The sequence below is a fragment of the Euprymna scolopes genome, unplaced genomic scaffold, assembly GCF_053919585.1.
Source record: "Euprymna scolopes isolate OS-2025 unplaced genomic scaffold, ASM5391958v1 sca415, whole genome shotgun sequence".
In the NCBI taxonomy this organism is placed as follows: Eukaryota; Metazoa; Mollusca; class Cephalopoda; order Sepiida; family Sepiolidae; genus Euprymna; species Euprymna scolopes.
In genome coordinates this window covers 25,001-37,500 of record NW_027633453.1, presented here as the reverse complement: position 1 = coordinate 37,500, position 12,500 = coordinate 25,001, and the positions used below count along the sequence as shown (strand labels likewise).

The following is a 12,500-nucleotide window of genomic DNA, read 5'->3' as shown; positions in this document are numbered from 1 at the left end:
GGAGGCCGGCCGCTTTTTTTTTGTTTGGGCTTTTGATTCGATTCGATTCGATTCGCTTTCCTTTCACCTTTCATAACGGATCGGCGCCTTTCGGGAAGACTTTCGCCCGCGTCTTAGGACCGACTGACCCTGCTCGACCGCCGTTGGCACGGAACCCTTCTCCACTTCGGTCTTCGAAGGTCTCGTTCGAATATTTGCTACTACCACCGAGATCTGCACCCGCGGTCGGCTCCACCCGGGCTCGCGCCCTAGGCTTCCGTGCTCGCCGCGGCGCCCTCCTACTCGTCGCGGCATCGTTTCGGCGCGAAAGTTCATCGCTCCTCGCCGCGACGGTCCGGCATCGGTCCGTCGCTCAGCGCCATCCATTTTCGGGGCCGGTCGATTCGGCAGGTGAGTTGTTACACACTCCTTAGCGGATTCCGACTTCCGTGGCCACCGTCCTGCTGTCTATATCGACCGACACCCCTTTCGGGGATCTCATGGGCGTCGCGTTAGGCACCTTAGCCGGACGTTGGTTCATCCCACAGCGCCAGTTCTGCTTACCAAAAGTGGCCCACTTGGCACTCGCATTCGAGGTGACCAACCGCCCAGCGAAGCGTGCTGGCGGCGGCGGCCGGATGGGTCGGCTCCGTCGTTCGGGAGAGTCGGCCCGTTCCACCCGTTCGAGTTCGAGAGTAGGTCGAGGCCGTGAACGGCCCCGGGGCCTCCAATCGTTCGCTTTACCGATGGAATTGCGACGATCGAGCGCCAGCTATCCTGAGGGAAACTTCGGAGGGAACCAGCTACTAGACGGCTCGATTGGTCTTTCGCCCCTACACCCGGTTTCCGACGATCGATTTGCACGTCAGAGGCGCTTCGGACTTCCACCAGAGTTTCCTCTGGCTTCATCCCGACCGGGCGTGGATCGCCATCTTTCGGGTCCCTGGTCGCTCGCTACGCAGAGTCGGCCGAGTCGTACTCGGAAAAGGGGAAACCGACCCGGGGTGATGCGCCCGCGCGCAGCGCCTAAACTCGACGACAAAATAGGACTAGTTCAAGCCGCGGGATCTCACCGATGGGCGGAAGGAGGATATGGAAGCTGGCGCCCGGCAATTCCCCTTTTTGGATGATGCGCCGGTCCCCTCTCGGGGAGGAGGGAAAAACAACCGCACGTCAGCCACGAGCCTTCCCTCTCCTATCTCTCTCGGGAAGAGAGAAAAAAGGAAAAGTTGCGGCACCGCAGCAGCGACGGCGGAAGGCCGAAAGACCCGCGCCGGCGGGATCGGGCACGGCTCGGAGGCGGGTGAGGCAGGAGAAGACGACGGCACGAGACCGACGACACCCCCCGACGACCCCCGGACGACTTTGCCACGACACCTCTCCCGATCGACGCCCTCCTACACGCTCTCTCGCTTTCGCTTCGCCTTCGGGGTTAGTCAGAGGTGGCCCCTACGACTCGCGAACGGCCAGGACTCCTCGGTCCGTGTTTCAAGACGGGTCGGGTGGGTTGCCGATGCCACGTCCGCTGACCCGGGGTGGCGGGCGGCTCGAGTAAAAAAAGCGTCGCCGAGCGACCTCTCCGGAAACGGAAAACGGGCGCGGGCGGGGTTGCCCCCGACAAGAACCCGAAACGTCGGCGAGGTGCGTGACGGCGAGGCCGCGCCCAGTCCTATCCCGCCTCTCATCGCGCACGCGCCCGAGACGGTGGGGCGCCTAAGGAGCGACACACAGAGTGCGTCGCCCGCACGCGACTTCCGGCGGGATCAAAACGGACCGCTCGCCACGTGTAACGGATCGTGTCAGATTTCCTCCGTTCCCGGCAGAAAGGGCAGGTACGTTCGCGGGCCCGACGGCCGGTGGCCCCCGACTTCACAAGGTGGGAAGACGGGGGTTTTCAGGGTGATGAAACGCCTGCCGCCTACGGAAAAAAAACCCGCGTGTTTCGACCTGCACGCCGGGAACGGGTCGCGACGACGGACCGGAGGGGAAGTGCGTCCGGTCCTGGCCGCGCGGAGGTCGCGCCGAAGCGCCCGCGCCATGATTACGCCGAGCGATGATGAAGGGGACGGGTGCAGCGGAGTCGCGCGCGGAGGGAGCAGGAGGAAAGAAGAAGCGGCGGCGACGGATGCTGCGGGTTAGGGCCCGGCGGCAGCAGCGATCGAGAGGACGAGTCCCCTCCGTCGCAGCCAACCGACGCAGCCACCTACCGACGCCGCGGTCGTCACCACGTTTCCCTTCCCGCTATCCACGCGGCCCGTCTCCTTCGTCGGCGACGCGGGCACAAAGCTGGAACCGCGGGGAACGAGTCCCCCGCGGACACGACGAACGACGACCTGTGCCGCGACGGCCTCTCTTTCCAAGAACACACATCGAGTTTGGCTCGAGCCTAGGCAGCACCGGACTGAGTCCCCCCGCGATCGCGGTGAGCGGTCCCACCCGTTTACCCCTGGGCGGTTTCACGTTCTCTTGAACTCTCTCTCCAAAGTTCTTTTCAACTTTCCCTCACGGTACTTGTCGACTATCGGACTCGTCCCGGTATTTAGCCTTGGATGGAGCTTACCACCCGATTTGGGCTGCGTTCCCAAGCAACCCGACTCTCGGATCGAAGGCCGTCGCTCGCCGTCCGCACCGAATGGGCCTGGCACCCGCCGCGGGCGGCCCCGATCGAGGGAACTCCGAACTATGCGAGACAGAAACGAACGGCTGCCTTCGACCCATGCGCCACACGTCCCGAAGCCTTTAACTTGCGACGGATTCGGCGTTGGGCTTCTCCCGGTTCACTCGCCGTTACTAAGGGAATCCCGGTTGGTTTCTTTTCCTCCGCTTAGCGATATGCTTAAGTTCAGCGGGTCGTCTCGGTCCGAGCCGAGGGCGGCGGTTTTTAGTAGAGTGTGGTGTTTGGAGGAGAGGAATCTCGATCGGTACCCTCCGTGTGACGACGGCTGGCCGATATAGCGCCCGTCCCGACCGAAAATGAAGAAGCCAACAATTAAAAAAAAGCGTGGGTCCTCCCCATCCGACGTTGCGTGCCTACGACGCGGCCACCTTTTTACTGCGTTGCCTACGACGCGGCCACCTTTTTACGGTGCGACGGCCGTGCTCGTCGCGCTGCTCGAGGCGTCGCTGAGAGACACCTTCATGAGGCAGAGAGCGAGACGAGCAGGCGGCGCTTACGTCGGCAGTCGGTTAGGTCGGTACTTTTTTTTTGGTCTCCCTTCGGCTGCTTTCGGACAGACTCCTCCTGCTCCTCCTCCACAGTGTTTCTTCACGCGGTCGAAAAGGGAAAAGACTCCGCGGTCTGCCAGCGGGAGACGAAGGAGGAGGCCGGAGAGGGTTTTAAAAAAAAAAAAGACATTGAAAGGAGTCAATTCTTTTTTTATTTTTCTTCCCCCTCGTCACTCGCTCCTGCGACGTCCCGGTTACCACCGTGCCGAGGACCGGGCGGGCACGGGGACGGCAAGATGTCGTTTCGTTAACGGAGAAAGACATGTAACGTTCCGCCTCTCGACCGGACGTGGCCCCGAGACAAGGGATCTCGGGGCCGCAATGTGCGTTCGAGGTGTCGATGTTCACTGAGTCCTGCAATTCGCATCAGTTATCGCGGCTGGCCGCGCTCTTCATCGACGGACGAGCCGAGTGATCCCCCGTCCAGGGTTCAGCACTTGGTTTTTTTATATTAGTTTTTGTTTATATAGATTTAGTAGTGTGCGAGGAGGTCTGTGCGAGGAGGCGTGACGGCATTGCAATGTCGCGAGTAGTTTGTTTTTTTAGCTAGCGGCGGTGGCACAGCGGCTGCAAAAAAACAAAAAAACGATAAAGCGGCGACAAGGCAAAGAAGAAGCGGCCATCACTTGCGGTGGGCGAAAAAACAAACAGGTGGTAAGACGCGGAAGCAAGCAAGAAGAGCTGGGGCTTTAAAAACCTCCGCGTCACCACAAATCTATCTCTCGCTCCGCCTTTTATAGGTTTGTTTGCGCGCATTCGAGGCGTTGACGCCGACAGACAGAGGAGGTAGGCCGGAAAACAACAAACCAGTCTCGAACGGGAAAACGGTAATGATCCTTCCGCAGGTTCACCTACGGAAACCTTGTTACGACTTTTACTTCCTCTAAACGATCGGGTTCGGTCGTCTTCTCCAGGCATCGAACGCCGAGGCGTAGATGCACGAGTGTCGTGACGGACACGTCGCGCACTGCCCGGCGGCGTCGTCGGCCAGATCCGAGGACCTCACCGGACCGTTCGATCGGTAGTAGCGACGGGCGGTGTGTACAAAGGGCAGGGACGTGATCGACGCGGGCTGTTGACCCGCGCCTACCGGGAATTCCTCGTTCACGGGGTTGGTTACAGGCCCCGATCCCTATCACGGGAGGTGGTTCAGAGGTTTCCCAACCCTCTCGGGCCGGGGCGAAGTCCCCGCTGATACCTCCAGTGTAGCGCGCGTGCGGCCCCGGACATCTAAGGGCATCACAGACCTGTTATCGCTCCGCCTCGTGTGGCTTTCTGCCACCCGTCCCTCTAAGAAGTGCGTGAGAAAACCGACCCGGACCCGAGCGCCACGGAGGACGCCGAGCCCGCCGTAAAAATCACTGACATCGGCGCACTAGTTAGCAGGCCGGAGTCTCGTTCGTTATCGGAATCAACCAGACGGATCGCTCCACCAACTAAGAACGGCCATGCACCACCACCCACCGAATCGAGAAAGAGCTATCGATCTGTCAATCCTACCGGTGTCCGGACCGGGTGAGTTTTCCCGTGTTGAGTCAAATTAAGCCGCAGGCTCCACTCCTGGTGGTGCCCTTCCGTCAATTCCTTTAAGTTTCAGCTTTGCAACCATACTCCCCCCGGAACCGAACTCTGGTTTCCCGCAGGCTACCCGCCGGGTCATGGAAGCGAACGCCGGCGGATCGCCGGTCGGCATCGTTTACGGTCGGAACTACGACGGTATCTGATCGTCTTCGAACCTCCGACTTTCGCTCTTGATCGAGGAAAACGTGCTTGCCACACGCCATCGCTGCAGTTCGTCTTGCGACGATCCAAGAATTTCACCTCTAACGTCGCAATACGAGTGGCCCCGACCGCTCCCTTCGATCATTGCCTCGCCGTAGACGGAGACCGACAGACGTAGACGAGGCCCTCTTCCATCATTCCATGCTTATCGTATGCAAGCTTGAACAGCCCGCTCTGAGCACTCTAATTTTTTCAAAGTGAACGTACCGGCCGCCGCGGACACTCGGTTAAGAGCACCCTTGGAGGAGAAACCGCCGACCGCAACACGCGCGCAGACAAGACACGAAGCAGGGACTCGGAGCGGACCGGGGGGTTCAAAAAAAAAGAGGAACGCGCGGAAAGGGAGAGGGAGAGAAGCGCGGGGGTCAGAGTGCGGGGATGCGAATGAACGCACCCAAACACACACACGTAGCACCCCCCCGTTAGACTACTCCCGGAACCGAACCGACGACCACTTGTTTTTTTTTTCCCGGATCCCGATCACGACCTCCTCGTCCACCTCGCCGGCAGGACCGCGTGGCGGGTATGCTAGCGGTTGACACCGGCGGAAAGGGCCGGGAATGCGAACGGACGACCAAAGTCAACGACGGACGATGGCGCCGCCGCCCCGGGGCCGCTTGCGCGACCACGAACCCGAGTTCGGACTACGAGCTTTTTAACCGCAACAACTTTAATATACGCTACCGGAGCTGGAATTACCGCGGCTGCTGGCACCAGACTTGCCCTCCGGTTGGTCCTCGTTAACGGATTTGAAGTGTACTCATTCCGATCGCGGGGCCTCGACAGAGTCCCGCGTCGTTATTTTTCGTCACTACCTCCCCGTGCCGGGAGTGGGTAATTTGCGCGCCTGCTGCCTTCCTTGGATGTGGTAGCCGTTTCGCATGCTCCCTCTCCGGAATCGAACCCCGATTCCCCGTTACCCGTAGTAACCACGGTAGGCACTTAACCGACCGTCGACAGTTGATAGGGCGGACCCTCGAGAGACCCGTCGCCGGGCGTGAAAGCTCGTGCGATCGACCAGTGAGTTATCCAGAGTCACCAAAGCGGAGCGCGCCGCCCTATGAGCCCCGCCACCGAACGGACCCGCGAGCGGGAACGCCGACGACGGGAGGACGGAATGACGCGCATCGGTCTCAGTCTAATATGTAGCGCCGCGACCCGGAACGGCCGACGCGGGTGCCAGCGCGCGAGGCGTGGCGACGACGGCGCGCCGACCGATCGCGGCCTGTGTCACATGTATTAGCTCTAGAATTGCCACAGTTATCCATCGCCTCCGAGGAGGAATACGGTCCCGAGGATTAGGTCCGGTTCCTGAGCCATTCGCGGTTTCGCCCGTTCTAATGCGTGGCGTGAACTTACACTTGCATGGCTTAAGCTTTGAGACAAGCATATGACTACTGGCAGGATCAACCAGGTATCGTTGGAATTTGGGACTTTGTTTCGACAGAACGACAGACCGACCGACCGACCGACCGACATAAGACAGACAACTACAACGACGGGCACGTGTTTATTTATTTTTCGAGGGGGTTCGCCGTCAGAAGAAGCGCGCTGCCCGCGCTGATGGCCTCTTTTTTGTTTCTCCCCTGACTTGGACCGAGACCGAGACTCAAAGAACGAAAGCGACCAACGTCGACAACAACAACGACAACGGCACCCTTGACAGCGATACATACGACAAACGACAAGCAGCACGACGGCAGTGCACACGGACATCGAGGGTCAAGGTGCAGACTGAACTCGCCGAGGTCGTCGTCATCGTGGTCGCCATCGATTCCGTCTCGTCGTCGTCGTCGTCAACGTCCACGTCACAGCCGGCCGAGAAGAGAGAACAGACGACAGCGTCGACAACAACAACATCGACAACGGCACCCTTGACAGCGATACATACGACAAACGACAAACAGCACGACGGCAGTGCACACGGACATCGGAGGTCAAGGTGCAGACTGGAATCGTCGAGGTCGTCGTCATCGTGGTCGCCATCGATGCCGTCTCGTCGTCGTCGTCGTCGTCTTCGTCGTCGTCGTCGTCATCAACGTACCAACCGACCGAGACGAGAGAGCAAGCAACAACGTCGACAACAACAACGACAACGGCACCCTTGACAGCGATACATACGACAAACGACAAACAGCACGACGGCAGTGCACACGGACATCGGAGGTCAAGGTGCAGACTGAACTCGTCGAGGTCGTCGTCATCGTGGTCGCCATCGATGCCGTCTCGTCGTCGTCGTCGTCTCCGTCGTCGTCGTCGTCGTCGCCAACGTCAACGTCAACATCACAGCCGTCATCGGGGAGGAGCTGGACCAGGGCAGCGGCGGCGTAAATTTTCCCGTCACCTTCGTCGTCGCCTTCGTCGACCGACCGACCGACCGGCGTCGTGTTCGTGCTCGGAAAACCGAGGAGAGACAACGTGCACATGGCGCGTTCTCGCAAGCGGCTCCTCGGTCCGATTTTTTTGGGCGGCTTTTTCGAGCTTTTTTTTTTTTTTCTCACCCTTTCGTCCGTGCGACGGCGAACGTTAGGGGAAAAAAAAAAAAAAAAAAAAAACGACAACAACGCGGCGGACCGGGCGAACAACATCGTCGACACACACGACATTGACGACCGGTCCCCCTTTTCACAATCGCATCGAGATAAAAACGAACGAGTCCGATTCGAGCACCGAGTCGCGAGCGGGAGGACTGTCGGTGCAAGTATCGATCACTGACGTGAGCGCTTCGCCGGACAGAGGATGGCTCATCCGGCAGCCGTGCAAATCGACGGTATGGGAAGAACGAACAAGAAGAGCAACGACTTGATCGGCGGCTTGGGAACTGCGGACGGTGAAAACGGGTTAATCGACTGCGACCACGACTGCTCGATCGATCTTCTTTGGCGCTAACAAAGGTGGAGGTGGCGCAAGAAGGGACTAGCGCTATCACCGTCCACGTATCAGAAGATGCGGCGGCAGACGTCGACGCTTATGCGTTGTCGGACGAGAAGTCGCTGCAGCACGTGTACCGCGAGCGGGACGTCCAAGGTTTTGCCAGACGGAAAGAAATCGGGTGTCAGCGAACGTTCACACGGCTGTGAGATCGGACGCTGACAGGAGTAGGAGGCGGCAGGCAGGCGGCGGTTACGGCGGCGGCGCCTGCTGCTGCTCATCCTCCTGTTTGCTGCGGCGACTTCCAGGACGGGAGAGCATCGAACAACGTACGTATGGTTACAAGGGGATCAGGATCTACATAGTGCATCCCCCGCGGCTATTTTTGTTTGTTTGTTCGCTCGTTCGTTAATTCGTTCGTTCGTTCGTTCGTTCGTTACAATGTACGTTTTTCCGTTCGACGGCGGCAGAGAGCGGCGGCGTTTCTCCCTAATCCGGAGGATTTATCGGTCGCACAGCGATGGGTCGTTCGGCCGATCATCGAAAGATTCGCAGGTAGTGGTTGAATGGCAGAACGGCAGCAACAACAGCGGCGGCTGAGAGCGGCGAACGCTGAGGCGGAAGCAGAAGCTGCAGCAAACGTATCGGCTAAACATGGTGGACATAGATATGGCTGACGACGCGGGTACCACGACGACTATGGAACCAGGAAAAGGAGCCGTTAGTTGTTCCAACATATCGTTCGACACGTCGAGCAGCCCTAGGTCCACGGAGAAGCACACACACGTACCACGTATTATAACCTAACGACGATGAGCGGGCGCACGGTTGGCAGGAACGAAGGCGGCGGATCAAAACAAGTTGGAGCGCGGCGACAGCGATAACGGTGACAGCCCTAGGCGGCGGAGATGCCACTTTCTGACGCCTTTGCGACAAGCCCGTAGAGACGTTCCGGACCACCACGAGGCAAAGAGTCGCTGCTCCGACGAACCGACACACCAAAGTGTGCTTCCTACCGAACATGTTTTATAAAACTTTCAAACTGGAAAACCCCAGAAATGGTGTTGGTATTCGTCCAGACCCACCTCCGACACCTGAAAATGGTGGTCAAAAAAAACGTCGATTATACGAAGCGACATTTCTGGTCGGCGATTTTCCAGTTTTACGCCTACTGCCACATGGGGATGTCGGTAGGCGTCGCAAAGTGCCTTCTCGACGCCTAGGCACACCAGGACTTTGTCATTTTTTTCCCCCTCGACATTCCTGGTCCGGTCTATTCCGATTTTACACCTACCGCCATGTGGGGGTGGCAGTAGGCGTCGAAAAGTGCCTTCTCGACCGCTAGCGACACCACTACTTTATCGAGCTCTGGAGGCCCGCACACCGACCCGGGGGCCGCGGAGTCGACCCCGGGGGCCTCCTGGCGTCGCCGCTCACTTGGACGCCTTCCGCAACCTGTGGTCCCGCTCGGGGCCGCCGGGAGCCTCGCCGACCTGACCGGTGTCGGTAGGCGTCTGGAAGCGCCCGGCCGACCTGGACGAGGTCCCCCTGGCCCCCGGGGGACACCCCTTAGTTGGATGGGGGTGCTGTCCCGGGCACACATGCAACCCGCGGCCGCCTACCGACAGCCCCCTTCGCTCGATCGCTACTCCTTTCCAACATATGTCGGAGAAGCCGGGCGGTTGTGAAACCCCAGAAATGGTGTTGGTATTCGTCCAGACCCACCTCCGACACCTGAAAATGGTGGTCAAAAAAAACGTCGATTATACGAAGCGACATTTCTGGTCGGCGATTTTCCAGTTTTGCGCCTACCGCCATGTGGGGGTGGCAGTAGGCGTCGAAAAGTGCCTTCTCGACCGCTAGCGACACCACTACTTTATCGAGCTCTGGAGGCCCGCACACCGACCCGGGGGCCGCGGAGTCGACCCCGGGGGCCTCCTGGCGTCGCCGCCGCTCACTTGGACGCCTTCCGCAACCTGTGGTCCCGCTCGGGGCCGCCGGGAGCCTCGCCGACCTGACCGGTGTCGGTAGGCGTCTGGAAGCGCCCGGCCGACCTGGACGAGGTCCCCCTGGCCCCCGGGGGACACCCCTTAGTTGGATGGGGGTGCTGTCCCGGGCACACATGCAACCCGCGGCCGCCTACCGACAGCCCCCTTCGCTCGATCGCTACTCCTTTCCAACATATGTCGGAGAAGCCGGGCGGTTGTGAAACCCCAGAAATGGTGTTGGTATTCGTCCAGACCCACCTCCGACACCTGAAAATGGTGGTCAAAAAAAACGTCGATTATACGAAGCGACATTTCTGGTCGGCGATTTTCCAGTTTTGCGCCTACCGCCATGTGGGGGTGGCAGTAGGCGTCGAAAAGTGCCTTCTCGACCGCTAGCGACACCACTACTTTATCGAGCTCTGGAGGCCCGCACACCGACCCGGGGGCCGCGGAGTCGACCCCGGGGGCCTCCTGGCGTCGCCGCCGCTCACTTGGACGCCTTCCGCAACCTGTGGTCCCGCTCGGGGCCGCCGGGAGCCTCGCCGACCTGACCGGTGTCGGTAGGCGTCTGGAAGCGCCCGGCCGACCTGGACGAGGTCCCCCTGGCCCCCGGGGGACACCCCTTAGTTGGATGGGGGTGCTGTCCCGGGCACACATGCAACCCGCGGCCGCCTACCGACAGCCCCCTTCGCTCGATCGCTACTCCTTTCCAACATATGTCGGAGAAGCCGGGCGGTTGTGAAACCCCAGAAATGGTGTTGGTATTCGTCCAGACCCACCTCCGACACCTGAAAATGGTGGTCAAAAAAAACGTCGATTATACGAAGCGACATTTCTGGTCGGCGATTTTCCAGTTTTGCGCCTACCGCCATGTGGGGGTGGCAGTAGGCGTCGAAAAGTGCCTTCTCGACCGCTAGCGACACCACTACTTTATCGAGCTCTGGAGGCCCGCACACCGACCCGGGGGCCGCGGAGTCGACCCCGGGGGCCTCCTGGCGTCGCCGCCGCTCACTTGGACGCCTTCCGCAACCTGTGGTCCCGCTCGGGGCCGCCGGGAGCCTCGCCGACCTGACCGGTGTCGGTAGGCGTCAGTCAAACTTGCTTAAGAGGCAAAGCCTCCTCACACCTTAAGAGAGTCACAGTTAGTCCCGCCGTTTACCCGTGGTCGTCGTCGGGGGTGCCGGTCGGTGTGTTTCGGCGTGTTTCTTTCTTACTTTAGCTCGCTCCTATAAGCTAACTCAGCAGCCCTGCTAAAATCAATTTATCATTATTTTCAATCTATCGAAAATCTTAATTTATTATTATTTTCCAACTATCGAAAATCTTAATAGAGTTGGGGTTTTTTGTTTGTTTTTTTTTTTAAATTCCATTGTAACAACAGACAGCCAGCCAGCAGCATGTGGTGTCGGTAGGCGTCTGGAAGCGCTTGAGGAGGCAGAGGAGTTGGCAAGCTCGCTAAACTGCCCGCTGGTGTGGTGGTGTCGGTAGAGGCGTCTTGAATATACCCGGTCGCTCGATCGACGACGACGACGGCTAGGTGGCCGAGGAGGAGGACTACCTACCTACCTACCTACCTACCTACCTAGCTAGCTAGCTAGCCGAATAGCCGTGGTAGTCGTCAGTCAAACTTGCTTAAGAGGCAAAGTCCCGCCGTTTACCCGTGGTCGTCGTCGGGGGTGCCGGTCGGTGTGTTTCGGCGTGTTTCTTTCTTACTTTAGCTCGCTCCTATAAGCTAACTCAGCAGCCCTGCTAAAATCAATTTATCATTATTTTCAATCTATCGAAAATCTTAATTTATTATTATTTTCCAACTATCGAAAATCTTAATAGAGTTGGGGTTTTTTGTTTGTTTTTTTTTTTAAATTCCATTGTAACAACAGACAGCCAGCCAGCAGCATGTGGTGTCGGTAGGCGTCTGGAAGCGCTTGAGGAGGCAGAGGAGTTGGCAAGCTCGCTAAACTGCCCGCTGGTGTGGTGGTGTCGGTAGAGGCGTCTTGAATATACCCGGTCGCTCGATCGACGACGACGACGGCTAGGTGGCCGAGGAGGAGGACTACCTACCTACCTACCTACCTACCTACCTAGCTAGCTAGCTAGCCGAATAGCCGTGGTAGTCGTCAGTCAAACTTGCTTAAGAGGCAAAGTCCCGCCGTTTACCCGTGGTCGTCGTCGGGGGTGCCGGTCGGTGTGTTTCGGCGTGTTTCTTTCTTACTTTAGCTCGCTCCTATAAGCTAACTCAGCAGCCCTGCTAAAATCAATTTATCATTATTTTCAATCTATCGAAAATCTTAATTTATTATTATTTTCCAACTATCGAAAATCTTAATAGAGTTGGGGTTTTTTGTTTGTTTTTTTTTTTAAATTCCATTGTAACAACAGACAGCCAGCCAGCAGCATGTGGTGTCGGTAGGCGTCTGGAAGCGCTTGAGGAGGCAGAGGAGTTGGCAAGCTCGCTAAACTGCCCGCTGGTGTGGTGGTGTCGGTAGAGGCGTCTTGAATATACCCGGTCGCTCGATCGACGACGACGACGGCTAGGTGGCCGAGGAGGAGGACTACCTACCTACCTACCTACCTACCTACCTAGCTAGCTAGCTAGCCGAATAGCCGTGGTAGTCGTCAGTCAAACTTGCTTAAGAGGCAAAGTCCCGCCGTTTA

General features: G+C 58.6%; 2 non-coding genes and 1 pseudogene across 2 annotated transcripts in view; all 3 read right to left on the bottom strand.

The window, feature by feature from the left end:
- The window catches only part of LOC145274712 (large subunit ribosomal RNA), a 5,722-nt gene extending 2,869 nt beyond the window's left edge, over window positions 1-2,853 (bottom strand). Inside the window, exon 1 of the ribosomal RNA XR_013866892.1 lies at window positions 1-2,853. This exon is cut by the window's left edge and continues 2,869 nt beyond it. This is a non-coding gene — a ribosomal RNA (large subunit ribosomal RNA).
- A 624-nt stretch (window positions 2,854-3,477) lies between these two features.
- LOC145274714 (5.8S ribosomal RNA) lies at window positions 3,478-3,635 on the bottom strand. The gene has a single exon (XR_013866893.1). It is a non-coding gene; the product is annotated as a 5.8S ribosomal RNA (ribosomal RNA).
- Window positions 3,636-4,032: 397 nt separating this feature from the next.
- On the bottom strand, window positions 4,033-6,403 carry LOC145274717 (small subunit ribosomal RNA; annotated as a pseudogene).
- Window positions 6,404-12,500: the final 6,097 nt, after the last annotated feature.